General features: G+C 40.7%; 1 protein-coding gene across 3 annotated transcripts in view; it reads left to right on the top strand.

Annotated features, from left to right (window-relative positions):
• Positions 1-15,656, top strand: part of LOC133456830 (synaptotagmin-2-like) — an 83,287-nt gene that overhangs the window by 47,512 nt on the left and 20,119 nt on the right. The window contains exon 1 of one of the 3 annotated variants that reach the window (XM_061735453.1): positions 358-519. The exons of the other annotated variants lie outside the window; for them this stretch is intronic. The gene's annotated coding sequence lies outside the window, so the exon portion shown is untranslated. Of the gene's footprint in view, positions 1-357; positions 520-15,656 lie in introns of those variants that run through there. 3 annotated transcript variants of the gene reach the window in all.

Raw genomic sequence — 15,656 nt, 5'->3', positions numbered from 1 at the left:
GATGAATCTGGATTGCCCTGATATGTTGGGGCACAGATTGCTGCATACAGCGCTGTGTGAGCAGCATCACAAATCAGCCGTCCGAGGAGCGAGTGCTGGAGCGGAGGGAGAGATGGAAGACAGAGAGAAAGCAAGGGTAAAGGGGGGTTGGGGTGGAGGTCGGAGGGGGTCCTTTCAGTGAAAGAGACAGAAAGAGTTGAGAGATGGAGAGAAGGAGGAGGGGACTGAGAAAAACAGAGGTGGGGGCAGTCAGAGAGAGAGAGAGAGAGAGAGAGAGAGAGAGAGAGAGAGAGAGAGAGAGAGAGAGAGACACTACTGCGTGTGTGTGCACGTGTGTGCATGCAGGAGAACAAGAGCTGCTGCAGTGGAAACAGTGCGAGGAGGACTGCAGTTCCTGGTGCTGATGGGAGAGCAGTCGAGGGACGTTATTAAGGCACTGTAATATTAACTCTGAGTGCCTGTTTGGTGAATGGGTTTGCCTTTTGTGGAGAACAGGATTACGGAATCACGGTAGTGCCGGTAAGGGTGTATTTCAACTCTCCTGTCAGCATTGCTTGAACACCTCCTTTGAAGAAATCTGTAATAAGCATGTGCTAGTTGTGCTGTAGGATGCTCGCTACATCTAAAATGCAGATGCATTTTACTTTTTGGTGCATGTTATCCCAACTTCCCTCAAAGCTTATTTACAAGCCCCCTCTTGAAGGAAATACCAAACATCCTTTTGAAGCTGATGCGCCCTAGGATCAGGTGCAATTGCTGTGCAGTCTGTTATGATTTAACATCATAGGCTCTTAGAGTAATTTTTAGAAGTGGGGGGGTATGTGGAACTGGATCTAGATCATTGTCATTGATCATGCTTGATTTAGCTCGCCTGGTGGGTCTACCTCTTTCTTGGAGAGTGTCCAGGAAGCTGCCCTGCTGATGCTCTGATGATGCTCTGCTCACCCCTTTAGCTTTTACTGGCATATCTCACAACCTCCCTGAACGCTGAGCAACAGCCAATAGGAGCGAGAAAAAGAAAGGGAAAAAAAACCCCACTACTCTAGAAATCCCCAGGTCCAGTGTGCTGTATGTGGAATGTACCAAAGCAGCCACAAGCCCCAGAGCTCTTCATTTTTGAAGGCTGAATAGCCTGACAGGGAAGAGAGGCTGACAGTTGTGCTGAGGAGTATGGAGAGAGGGGTGGGGATTTTGTAAAGTGCTGCAGGATGCTCTTTTTTTTTTTTTGCTGTCTCTCATGGGACGTAGTGCTCAGGCAGCACTGAGGTGACACTACCAAGGACAAAACCTATCTTGGGCTGCTTTCACTTCTTAGTGCCTGACACTTGATGTCTGTATTGGGCCTGACATTAGCATTGCCAGGCTTTTCAGCTACTTCAATTTAATTTACTCATTACTTTAAAAAAATCGACAATAGCTAGGGCATTGTTTTTGCAATGCAACTAAAACTTAAAGGTTTTTATCAATACAAATGAAAACTACAACAATTGTACATTATGTGCAAAGAGCTCTATTTTCTTGTGCATTCATGTGACCTGAAGTAACACCGTCAGGTTGAGTATGTGGAGCTGCCACTATGAGAAACAGTCAATGGATTGCATTTAGAGTGGTCACATGATTACTTGGTTTCAACAGCATAGTAAACCAACTGCTGAGGATGTGAGGGATTAATTGTACACACAGATTGGTTTCAATGTAGCGCTACGTGTGCCAGTCAGCCATAACATTCAAGCCACCTGCCTGATATTCACTGGCTTGTTCCAGCAACATTTTGAGAGTACTAACTCTTATCTTATGTGGGAATGGTGGAGGTGGGTAAACCCTTTGGGATCTTTGTTGTATTTGTAGAGTTTTTGGAGTGTATGTTCATATGGGGACCATATCTTTCTTTCTTTAAAGTGGCTGTGTTTGGTCTGCAAGTTCAGGTAGGTAGAGGAACCTCTGCTTGAATGCTAGTGCTCAGTCAGTACGTTTACATGCACTAACAGAAAGTTGAATTGTTGCCTTAATCCGACCGATATCGAATTTTTAAAAGCTGTGTAGTGTATACACCTTAGCTGGGCTGTAGTCGAACGGAACTGACACTTTTGAGATCGAGCTATTAGTGCCAGATAATGCGTCCTCCTAATCCGAGTTATTCCAGCATGTACCCACGCTTAACCGAGATACTGACTGCCCCGGGACTCCCCCTTCTGGAAGTGACGACTCCGCAAAAGCCAGAATATCAACACAGTAGGACAGAAAAAGACCAACAACAAAGAACTAACCGGAAGAATGCCAACGCAAAAGTGCGTGTGGCGCCACCTAGCATTACGGAGTCGAAGGCACCTCACTCTATAATCGATTGTCTTCTTGCGCATGTATGCTTGGATTTCTCGGAACCTCCACTTTAATCCTTGGCTATATTGTTGCCATTAGCTTGATTTAGATCTGCACATAACTGCACTGAGTGTTTCTCAGCAGAACACCATATTTTAACAATGACAACAGATACCCACCTAACCAAACACAGGCTTTACAGTTGCAACTTAGCGTTATATGTTTACTTCTGTAATACCCATAGTGGAGGAGACTATTTGCTACTGAGCATGCTCCGAAGGTTCTCTTTGTCAGGCTCTAAAACATTCAGACAGGCTCATTAAGTCTGTACCTCAGGCAGCCGCTCCCAGTAGCTCTCACACAGAGAATTACTCTCTGAGTCTGTCATACATAACCAGAAAAATGAGAGGAAGCTTTGAAGTTCACCAATCCTGTCTTATTTTTTATTTATTTATTTATTTTTTCTGTTGGCTCCCTTCAAGAAGGCAGCTGGTGCCCAAGTGCTGGAAATGCTCAGAGAGAAAGAGGAAGAAAAGAGGCTTTTTCTAGCTGTGCCGCCTGTATACCAATCTACAGTATGAGTGGGTGTGCCCTTTTAGGCATATATCACTGTTTAATCCGCATTTGTGCTGGTTCTTCATGTTAAAATATTCTCTCCAAGCTCATATCTTAAGATATTCTAAAAGCAGAACAATGCTGGGAATGACAGAACTAACCAGTTGGGACTCTAAAGGTGAGTCTGCAGTTCTTTCAAACACATTAACACACTACGACTGTGACTCCTCAGCTGCTGACAGCTTCTCACCGCAGGTGAGAACTCAACGTCCTCGGTCTTGGCCCCGGCCCATCCGATGCTGTTTCACTGGCAGAAGACGGTGTTAATCAGTCAGACACCCATCGCTGAACACAACATACTGCTGCGTTAACGGGGCAGTTTGGCCACTCTTTCAAAGTTTAAAGGGAGAAAAACATGCCAGTTGTCATCAACCTGTACATGTTGGCTTCGTAAGTTGATAATGGAGGAGTGGATTTGTGACTGTCAAGTGGAGCATGATGCGGAGCAGGGAAACCCTCTTCCTGCAGAGCGAGTGAAGCCTCCTCACTTCTTTCATCATACAGGACAATTAGTTAAACAGCATTTTCACAAGTTGGCTTAACCTTTGTCTGGTGTTAGCTTTCTGTTACCATCTCCGATGTTAACGGGTCGGTTTTGACCCGTGTTTTAAATTATCTCTAAAATACACTAAAAGCAATTATCCATCATCCAATTTGTTTCTCATCTCTTGGTTATATTGTTAGTCTTCCTTATCCATGAAAATATTGGTTTTAATATTTTTGGTATGGGACTCTGGGCCTTTTTTTTTGTCAGTATAACCCTTAATTTCAATTTTAAAAACTGGTAATATGAGCCTCAAGAGAATCATATGAATAAATAAAAGGTTGTTGTGTTACCTGGCTATTATGGAGAGGTATTAGAACACATATCTTAAAAACATTTGTTTCAGTTATTTTTTCATTTTAATATTATTAACTACAGGTATAGTAACATCTATGGTGTTATGGGTACATTTCGACCCATTTACTTCAAGGAAATGGAAGAAAAGTAAAAGGTAACAATTTCAACCAGAGCATTTTATAATTTAGTGAAAAAAAAAATGTTGGATATTGTTTTGTTGAAATAAAGGTTCCTGACAAAGTCAAAAAGCCTTGATGCAATAAACGCATTTTTGTGGTAGTTTTATGAATTTAAAACCTAAGAACGGGTCGGTGGCGACCCTAACAACAGACGAAGGTTAACAGAATTGCTTGGCGTTTTTATCCATTGTGACTTATAAAAAGGCATATTTTAGCTTTTGACATGATTTCAAAATCTGTAGTTAATTATCCTGTAATTAAATCTGCTAAAACAAAAAGAAGCTAAGCTTTCCCTGCCTTAGGTTTGTTTGTTTGCCTGTCTGTTAGAGAAAGAAAACGTAGCGGTTTATGTACATTAAAGTTAAGAGGGAGAGGATCATTGTTAAACAGAGTGGTTGTTAAATTTGGATGCCTGTGCCACAAGCGCCACACCAGCAGAAGTGGATTGAAGTTGGAAGTACTTGTTTTATTTACGCACTTTCGGGAAATACCTTTTTTACAATACCTGTTTAATATATTGTTGATTGCTTTTTGATTGCTGTGACAGTTATAACCTCCATACCAGGTTTTGATACGAAGGGTAGACGTTCTTCCTCCAGGTATACGCTTTCAGATGAAGTAAATGATAGTGGAAGGCAATTAAAGCAAAAAAGTCTGTGTGACAAAAAGAAAAGCCACTTTTAGAGTACAAATCTCTTTGGATTCACGAACTAAAAACCCATTCTGTATCGTCTCGTCATTTAATGTGCAAGAACTGATTTTCCAGTTGTATAACAGAGGTTTAGAGAGGTTTTCAAAGAGGAATGTTTACAGAGGCTTTCCAAGTTGGCCAATTTGGGACATTTAGTATTAGCTGTGCAAATTAGGATTTTTAGAACTTGCTTGAGTTGATATAGACTAAATATATTAATTCCTTTTGCAAATAAGTTGTTGACAGATTTGGGTGATTTGACACCTCTATGGGATCTTTTCAGCCAAAAGACTAGTTGACAAATCCGTGTCACGTCAGGCATTATCTAACTAGAATGAAGAATGTTTCCTCAAGATATTCCTTGGAAGTACGGCTTTTGTATGCTCGCTGGTTTTGAAGAGCTTGAAGGAGACATATTATGACCCAGTTTCCTGTTGTCATAATGAATTATCAATGATATGCTTGGGTCATGTCATGGACCCCAGAGATACCTTGTCACAGCTCCCTTTTCCACCAGTGCTTTAGGGGGTGGAGCCAGCCACCTTTTTTTTTCCCTCAACCCTCCTCCGAGCTAAAGCAAATCCAGTGTGATGTGGATTTGGAAGGAGGTAATGATGGGAAAACTGGATAACAATAATAATAATAATATGTAATGTAATAATGTGCATAATAATGTATAGACTTACTGACATAACAGTGCTATATCAGCTTGTCTCACTTCCCACGAGAAAGGAAATAACCAAATCTCCCAAGATTTCAAGCTACTTCTTTGATGCATTCTTTTATTGAATGATCCCTTTTACTTGAAGTCTCCTTAGCAAAGCATTTATCCTTCTGGGTGATATTAGGTGTCGCCTATCTGCAGTGCTGCAGAAGCCCTCCACTCTGTCACATTTCCTCTACAAAGCCTTACATGCAGATTGGGTCACTGTCTGTGTGACAGATTGATTAATCGGCCTATGGGGAGACAGGGAAATGGGCTGCGCCGAGGAGAAGAGGGAGGACGACGTATAGCAACTGGCTGTAATGATGCCTGCGGCTTCTTGCTCGACATTCAAACCCTGACACCTCGCACTTCCTTTTCAAGGATCTCTCCTGATAATAGCTGAGTCACATTCAGTCGCAGGTGAAAGTAGCATTGTTTTATCTACACAAGCAGGTTTGTGAATGAGCCCCTCTGCACCGCCCTTTGGGAAGAACCCAACAAGATATATGTAGGCAAGGTCTTTTCTCTAATTGTCTTTAGGGAGATGATGCACAAATCACCTTTTTGGCTTCCCTGTCTCAGTGGCTGCCCTCTGATCAGCAGTGGCGGCAGGAGGACATCTTGATGCACTTGTGCTCTGTTGATATCCAACTGTAATTGCCCTGATGGCATCTCTGACGGATGGTCAGTTTTTCTTTCTGCTTGTTTATGGTGTTTATGTTTGCCTCCAGGGCATTTGTGCTTCCCCGAGGGCTCTGCTGTCTTTCTGGAAATCCTGTCTTGGATGGCTGTAGGATTAGTTTTGTTGACTGAGGTTAAGATGAATTTTGAGTGCATAAATATTCTCTCAGTTGTTTGTTAATCGAGATATACGAAATATACGACATATATATATATTTTTTTTTCAATAGTGAGTTTACTGTAAATTCCTTTACGTTACATCAAAGCTATTTTTTATCTGTAGGTTGTAACCTGGTGTAAGGTACCCATTATTATATGGATATATTATATTATATGGAGCAGATTTATTCTCAGTTTGCACTTTATGAAAAATATTTTTTAGACATTAGAAAAACTACCTCTATTTACAAGTGCAATGGGAGTCCAGTGCTTGCAAGACATAGAAAGTTATTTTAGTATTTTAAATGAACCCTGCAAACTGATCGACTGAGCTCTGCACTTGCACTTCACTGCGAGTTGTGAGACTATTTTCAGCTAAAATAAAACATTGAACAGATCTTTGTGACGGAACGGTAATTTGACTGGGATGGTAAAAATATACGTGCAACATTAACTTTAAAGACAAAGGTACTTGGTGGGAGCGTCATGCTTTCTGTCACTTTTTCAAGGAAAGTGATTTTCATCAAAATTGCACCAATACATGTGAAATTCAGCTTGATAATTGTTTGCACATCATCTCTGACAAACATCAGTGAACACATATCTACAGACAGAGTGATGGCAAGAGTTTGCTCGATGAAAGAGTTTGTACAGAAGCCAGAGCCTTGTTAATCACATTTCCTGTTTTTAAGAGCCAGTGGAACTATCCCATCTGGCAGATGTTTGGCATGCTGCCATGACTGTGCTTTGAACATAGACTTTAATGCTTGTGTTTAAAATAGTCAGACTCTGGCTTTAGCACCTTCTTATGGATAATGTGCTGTGTTAGTGAGTTGGTCCGGTCTTGGCCACTTTCATGGCTTTCCACCATGAAATGGCAAAGAGAGATTGCTTTGTAACTACTGCAGACTACCTTGCAGAGACCTTTCTCTAATATACAGAACTAGGGATAGGAATTGATGAGATTTTTACAATTCCAATTCCATTTTTGATTCTGCTTAACGATTCGGTTCTTTATCGATTCTCATTTGGGAAAAAAGGACAACAATGAGGCAAATGGTGTTGATGTGGTAGGCAGTGTTCGTTAGTTAATTAGTTACCTGCAGTATTATTAGCCAATGACATGCTAACCTTGCTGCTGCTGCTAGGTTGAGAATTACTGACGGTAGCCCGGAGCTGATCGAAAATGCGACATTCATTGATTTTTATTGCATGCCATGTAGCCAAATGTTTTTGCATGTTGGTAGTATTTACTCCCTTTGATGAAATATTCACTTGGCAAGTGTTGCAAGTTGCCCTGTTGTTGTCTTTTTTACTGAAATGTAATCAGACTTTCGAGCGTTTCTATCGCTTGGGTGCAATGTTCATTATTGACTGCTGGCTTACGCAATGTGATGCAACGTGATCAACAGGGGGGGACTGATCAACATGATGTCGTCATTCATGCCCATTTGGAATTGAAATAGGAATCGTTTGCAAAATTCGCAAACGATTCCAAGGAATTGAGACACTGGGAACCCGTTCTGAACAAGAACCGGTTCTTGATTCCCATCCCTATACATGACACATTTATTTGACTGTACCAGGCAGCTGAAATCTGTTCAAATGATAAAGGAGGGGTACACTGAACTGAAATGAATTGTTTGTGGAAGCTACAGAAAACAGTAGTGTGAAGACAGTAAATCCAAAGGCTCGAAGTTTTATTAACCAAGATCTCATTTAGTCTAAATAATGTCCACAGTTCTACTATGAGAATGTGTGTGTATGTTTTTTAACAGTCATAGTATTCTCTTTGGTTTGACTAAGGCCAAATTCCACACCATTTCTCATCCTTTAGTTGTAAATAACACGTAATATCGCCATCGCTTTCCTTTGAGTACACCCATTAAGACTTGGGAAAAATTGGGCTATTATGACAACGGGAGCCCCGAGTCCATTTCAGCAGGGGTGTATTTTCTCAGAGTAGCAAAGCAACTCATTATCTCTAATTGCGACAACTCCACCATTTCAGCTTTCTGACTACAATAGTGCTCTGTCTGCTAGACGCTGAGTATATATATATAAACCTTGCACCTTGTTCTCTAAACATTCCAGTAAATCTTTTCTTTGTTTGCTTGAAATAAAGACCAAAAAGATCAGAAGTCAACTCTGACTCAGTGCTGGTGGAGCCAGTCGCTTCATTTTCCATACCCTCAAGAGGGTTCATCATAAATGTAGGATGCATGTGAAGCCCTTTGAAAAAAACACAGTAAATGATATCGTTAATAACTTATGCAACTTTGCTTGTGCCAAAAATAGCTCATTGGGATTCAGATGAAAGAGTCCCGCTGCATGAAAAGCATGATTACAAAATTAGAGCATGCGCTTCCATGCAACTCCTCAGACAGAGATAATCTGTAAACGAAATATGATTCAAGGTTGCGTCAGCCTGAAGCACGAATTAAGAAATTAAGGGTCTCTCCAGTATATAAAACCACGTGAGTCTTAAATTTCTTGTAGATTTTTTTTTCCAGGATCCCACCCATTTTACTGCAGCACTCACATCAGTGAGACTTAGAGGAAATGAGGCTGCACTGCATGCACAGCTAGTTCAGCTGGAGGCGAAACACTCTGCCCACCCACACATATCCCGCGCTGTCACAGATGGCAGGGGCCACAGTGGGGGCTGAATGATTTCTTTGGGGTTGGTTTGCTTTGCATCTGCGAGAACTCGTGTCATCTAGTGGTTGATGACGATCAAGCAGCCACTGCAGTGGTTTCTTTTTGATCACAGCAATCTTTTCACAGTGCCTAATATTCAATATTTAATTTGCCGCCCCACTGCTCCGGACAGCTGCCCCGAGGTGCAGTCACGTGACCCTGCTACCAGACCTCCTCCCATTTACAGAAGCCATTTTTAAAGCGGCTGCATGTTTGCTCTATTTTTAATTATAAGTCTAAATGAAAAATACAAGTATACAAGTTGAAGCTTTTCACTAGTGCATATGGCTGTGTGAACTGCTATGTAGGCGAGTTGTCAGCGCCAGGAGAAAACAAACCTGGCCGCGTGGTCGTAGATTGGTAATTAACTGCTGTTCAGGGTACTTGTTCGGTGAAACAGCTGCCCGACTTGTGCTCACGCATAGGCTGTTTTCTTTTGGAGCTGACTTGGGTGCTAATAAGCCCTCGATAAACATGATCCCCACCCTCGTGGAGTGGGCTTATCTGCAGGCTGGGGTTTCCCATTGCTGGAGAGGATGTTTCACTGAGAGGTCATTGCACACAAGATATCACAGAAACAGGAGCAATTTCCATGAATGTGATTGTACGATATCATACAGCGAAGAGAGAAACCAGTTTGACAGGTTTAGGGTAATTAGATATGGGTGTGTACTCTGTAGATATGACTGTGGGTTTGTAAATGAATCATGTTTTCACTTTTACTGAAGATAGAGACAGTATATCAAGAGATAGATCAATGGGGTGCATGTGAGCGTTTCTTTCAAAATATAATCTACATAAACGTAATCATTTCAGAGACTTGTGTTTATTGCATAAAGCACTTGCAGTTCATCATCTTTAATGTGCTGCAACAGACACCAGCAGCCCAACTGGAGTCCTTGCTGCATCATCTTCTACCTTCCTGTCGTCTTTCCATTGACTGAAATATAACCACCGTGATGTCAATTATCAACATACTTTGTATTTTTAAGGCTTTGCTTAATTTAGAAAAACAATTTTGTTGCATATAATAAGGTATTTAGAAGAAGACATCAGAAGCTAGTCTTCAGATTGTTTTCTGCTGAAGCCATCTGCTCTGAGTCTTATGTGTGTCCTTTCTAATATAGTTTAAATAAGACCATTCCCTGGTGACTGATTTAGAATAAAAATGATATGCAAGTGCATGTAGTTGCTATACTATACTGTTTTATCACCCAAAAAAATAAAAGTGTTCCCTTTTCAACATATTTAGCAGATTATGCTTAAGGCTCTGCGTTGCTCGGTTGTGCAGTGAAGCAGTTGGGTTTTTACTAATCAGCCTGACGAAGTGCTTCTTGGTAGATGGAGATCAGAAATTAGAGTATTACTTGAAATGCTCACTGGATATTCTGCCTATATTTATCCCTAATTCATTTAGGAAATATTTTCCTTGCCGTCAGTACTCCTGTTGGTCTTATGATGGTCTTCAAATTGCTCTGTTTTTGTTTATAGACAGGATCAACGTCATTAATCCAGGAGTCGGTGATATCAGTCAAATACAGATGCACTAACAAATGGCAGTGGTAGGAAATATTATTTTCCCCATCGATCCATATTTCTTTAGATCAGAGAATGTAACTGAAACATGGGCACAGATTAATCGATGTTTCTATCATACAATTTTTCAAAAATTCACCATCAGACGAAGGTCTGTTGCATAGTCATGTGACAGCATGTTGCTAACTATTGTTGCTGTCGAGCCACATTGTCATGGGAAGCTCCAGCCCCTACCCCCTACAGGGCTTTGAACTGGACTCAACACCTTTGAGGTAGCTCCAACTTCCTACCCCCCGTGCAGATCCCGACACCTCGGAAGTTGGTTCAAACAGACAACTGGACTCAACACGTTTGAGGTAGCTCCAACTTCCTACCCAGCTTCCTACCCACCGTGCAGATCCCGACACCTGGAAGTTGGTTCAAACAGACTTGAATCACGAGAACACCCTATGGGGTAATTTAGAAGTCTGTGACAGTCATGCCAAATGTCTGATAATGACATTTAGACACCCGACTGTAAATTACTTTTGTCTCTCGCCTGATTTGTGTATTCCTGCTTTAAATTCTTGTATAAAAACCTGGTTACAACATCACTCGAGGTCAGCCCACCGACCGAGACACTGCGTCTGTGTTGGTCTGCTGAACGCCGGCTGAATAAAATCTCTCACCCCACAGCGGACTCCTGAACTGGACTTTGTATTATTCTTCAACATTGCCTTTTGATGCTTGAATGCTTTGTAGAAATATTTTACCTGGAAATTAAGCTGGAAGGTATTATCAACTGTAAGTTCGTAAGGTTTGAATGATTGGTTAAAAGTTGTCTTTATGTGCTCCTTGAATGTGACATTCTTTTGACTTTTCAAATATGCTGTTTTTGAATCAAACCAAGGTTAAAATTGTGACATTCTGAGTTAACCTCTGCCTTATTAAATCATTTTATTCTGGTTCTGGCATCAAATACTGACCTTACTGGCCCATCAATGCCAGGAACTAAATGTTCTTATCCAACCTGAACATGGCCAGCACCCTTTGCTGTGATCAAGTAAAATGGCCCGTACATATTATTATGGTACCACCAAACATTATTACCTATATAATACACGTTGAGGTTTGTTTTTGTTGTATTTTATGTTTTCATTTAAAGAGGATGATATTTTGTATTGAATCAAGGGCAACTTCTGGCCCAAGTGAGAATTTTGCCCATATTTGCTTTTTTTCATTCAGTTTGGATGTCTTAATATGTGACTTCTTCGGAAGTTATGTTAACCTGCACATTTTGACAAGCTTAGCAAGTTCTCTCTATGAAACATGACTAATGACTTTCATAAAGCAATAGCGTAAATCTGTGTCCATCTCTGTCTCTCCTCACTGTTGCCTTCAGAGTGGAGCAGATAAAATGTCTGAGCACATATCCATGACTGGTAATTTAATTGGTCTGGCCTGGCCTAATGTCAGGAACAAACGGGCTAAAATTTGTCTCAAAATCTTCCCTAACATGTTGTACAGCGGAGGCGGTGAGGCATGGATTTCACCTTTATTAAGCAACCCACTCATTTTCAGCCTTCGATGGATTAAATTGTTTCTCAGTACATTTTTGTCAGTTCTTAAAATCCCATCTAAATATATTATCATGTGTTTGTCACAAGTAGCGTCAGCAGCACGGCTTATTTTAGCTGTACATATTTTAGAATGAATAAACTAGTCCAGGGCCCTGAATAATATAAGCCTCTGCTTCCTGCTATCATCAGCTTTTTAAATAATTTATAGGAATCAGAAATAGAAGCTGAAATTCACCAGCTTGGAGAATTGGCTCTTGAGAAACAGGAGATTCATCTTTTTCCAAAAATCCCCACGACTGAAATGAAACCGGCAGCAGAAGCCTTCTTGTCTTATGCTTGTCTTCGACTCTGAACCGAGGTCTGGCTCCATCACTCATCGCTCTGTCGGCAGGCTGCTTTCAGCTGCACTTGTCACTCTGGGATTTCTGGAACCGATAAGAATCCTGATTGGACATTTGTTTGGTCTGTGGAAACAGAACTCTCGGATGCTTTGGAGTCGCTCACTTTATTCCTTTCTGCAGTTAAACACCTCTCCTGGTCATATACTGTTTGCCGAGTTCAGCAATCAGACAAAACAAATATGTGTGAAATTCTGGTACTTTTTTCCCTCATTGGTAACTGGTCACACATCAGGATGTACTACATACCCATGATGGGGGTGTAGAAAAGACCATGAATGTTATTTGCTGTTATTTCTACAATTGTCCAGGCAAAACTAAATAGATGGTGGGTGTTAGGTTCCTAAATCATAAACATAAATTAATAACTTAGGAAAAGACACAGAGACTGTTAGAAATGATTTTCAAGGCGCTTCTGCAGAAGCTTGGAGAGAAGTCCTGAGGAGCTTAAAGGCAACACGGCCCTCCTCTTTAGAGCCCGTCAGACCTTCTCCCAAATTCTCCCTGCAGTCGAGCCCTTTTTATTTAGCAAGGATGACAGGAAAAACCATATTTGGTTAACAAGGAACAATTAGAAGAAACAGATGGTGAAACAGATCAGATGATGGTTGAAAAGTCACACCTATGACTTTTCAGTTAATAAACAACTTATCTGTGCTGTGCAGAGCAACAGACATCCTTTTAAGAAACCTTAAGTGGTCGTGTCATCAGATGGTCCACTAACCCTTAAAGACAATGAGACGGCTGTCAGTCGACCCCCTGACAAAAACTCAGGAAGTGGCTTCCCTGTTATCTGTTAGAGCATGTGATGGGGGTCTTGAAACAGATGCACCTAAAGACAATGGTGCATTTGACCCACCAGGAAGTCAGCAGTTTTAACCTCCTGAGTATGTCAAAGAATGTCACAAGGATAAACAGGCAGTTTTCTAATTCTGATTCTGATACTTCATATCGTTTCATAAGGACAAACTTGTTCCAAAACGTTGATTAACCTCACAGTGGGATAGCTCCAGCCCCTGCTCCCTCTTCTTCCTCAATCCTGCGTTTATCCTGAGTCCAAAATGTCTGTTTGATGGTAAATACATGTTCCAAAGTTCAGGAGCTTTAACATTTGATATGGATGGATGAACATTTTGAAGAAAGAGTCAGGTAATCTTTATGTTTAATATGCTATTATTAATGTAATCAATGGCTCATCTATGAGCACAGTTCACTCCTGGCAAACTCTTCACTTACATCTTACACAGCATTCTTAATCTCATTCTTCCTCTTGTTCTCATTCGTTTTGTTCAATTTACATGTCAATGCTTCATGTCGTAGTAAGACAAAAACATAAAACTTTATAACACAAAACAGGACTATGAAAAGCAGCTAAAATTAACTTCTCTTTGAAGGTTGCAGCAAAGTTTCCATCCATCCGTACTAATATCCGTATGTAGAACACCGGGGAGAGTGATCTGAATATCAATCCGAGTTACAGCTAGAAGACACAGTACATATGTGTAAATGAGGCGTGAGTGGGGCGTCATTTTGTGCACACCCAAATAAATCATGTCTCTCCGTCTACCAGGAGCCATCTGTTATGCCAGTTACATTACATTAGTTTGACGACTTGCCTTTTCTTTTTCTTTTTTTCTTTTCATTTCCTCATGCATACAGATTCAGAGCTGGCTGGGGTTCGGCTCTAACCATGTGCCCAGTAACAGCTGCCCCTCGGCCCCGTCCAAGCTACAGCTAACTTTTGGTCTCTTCTATGTTAACAAATAAGTGAATGAAAAGCAAGAGCTTATCGTCTCTGGTCTTTGTTTGATTTAGCCTCCCATTTTAGTGTTAAACAAAACAGACTAATGCATTCATTTTGGATTACTAACGAACCATAACTGCCAGCTTAATAATTGTTTTTTTCTGAGAGCTTATTATTAGCTGCAAACTTGTATCTTTTCTTATTAAATCATATATGTTTTTTCTCCTTTTCTAGTGCCTCCATAAATGTATAGTGGGGCTAGGTTATTAACGTACCGAGTTATTAGCAGTTATTAATAAATGTCTAGTGAGAGTTATACATATTTAATAAAAGTTATACATATTTAATAAAAGACTAAAACACAGGACACTGTGATCAGAACCTTCGGATCCTTTGATGATGTATAAATTAATGTATGAATCTTACCAGTGACCCGCCATTTTTACTTTAGAAGTTGATAGCTAACATATACTGTAAAAAAGGGTGTGTAATGAAGCCTAATTATCAATGTTATGAAATGTTAATGCCCACAGTTAACAAACACTGCTTGTGCTTATTTGTCTTGACCAAATGCTTTGGATCATTAACAATCTGACTCCACAGTTAGCTCACTGTTTCTGCTAACACACCACACTGCCCATCATGTTTCTGACGATTCACATCAAAATGCTCCTTCATTCATATCCATGTTTTTGTAATATAACATCCCTCCAGTCTCACTTAGTTTAATAAATCTGAATCTGAATGGGTCTGGGTGAGTTTGTAGCTCTTCTACAAACACCAAGATTCCTCTTCTGTTTCCAGTTCTGCAGGAAGCTGATTGGTTTAGCAGCTAGCGTAGATATAGAGCGTGAGTCATAGTGTGTCATCTCGGATCCGTCATCCGTGTTGTCTCTGCAAGACTTCCAGATAAGCAGGAATTACGCTCTGACTTCATAGGCATGAAAGACAAAAACCCAACAACTCAGTGTGGATAAGAGCTAACATGCTATCACCTCGAGCGGGAGATGCTGAAAGCTGGCTGCCACTTTTGTACCGTTGTAATGTACAGGAATATATGCAACATGGTTGTTGAAATAATAGTCTTTCTAAACCATTTGAAAACCCCCGATGTGAGTAGCAGCCCTCGTGCTAGGATTCAGCTCCTCGGAGTGTGGGATTAAGGACTTCAGAGTCGGCTGATAGAGCCGGGTGATTAACCCGAATCTGCAGGGATTCACACATCTCTAAATGTGCTATGAGATGATCACGGGTTTAACCCCAAAGATTGTATGAATCTTTGAGGCGTATTTGTATGTGTGTATGTTCCTGTGTCAGTACGTGTGATAGAACAGAACAAAGGATCACAAGGGGAGCAGGAAGTTCAAATCCTTCTCCTTGTGAGTGGTTCTCTTTGATGGAAAGGAAGATGGCTACCTGAATGGAAGATCCTGCATCTTAAACATTACTAAAAAAGGATAAAGTACATAACTGCATACTTTATAAGTCTACTTTAACTCACAAATGACCATTTGAAAATGTTTAAATC

This window comes from Cololabis saira, chromosome 12, assembly GCF_033807715.1.
Source record: "Cololabis saira isolate AMF1-May2022 chromosome 12, fColSai1.1, whole genome shotgun sequence".
NCBI classification, from domain to species: domain Eukaryota; kingdom Metazoa; phylum Chordata; class Actinopteri; order Beloniformes; family Belonidae; genus Cololabis; species Cololabis saira.
The sequence above is the reverse complement of the archived record's forward strand: the minus strand, read 5'-3'. Positions and strand labels throughout refer to the sequence as shown.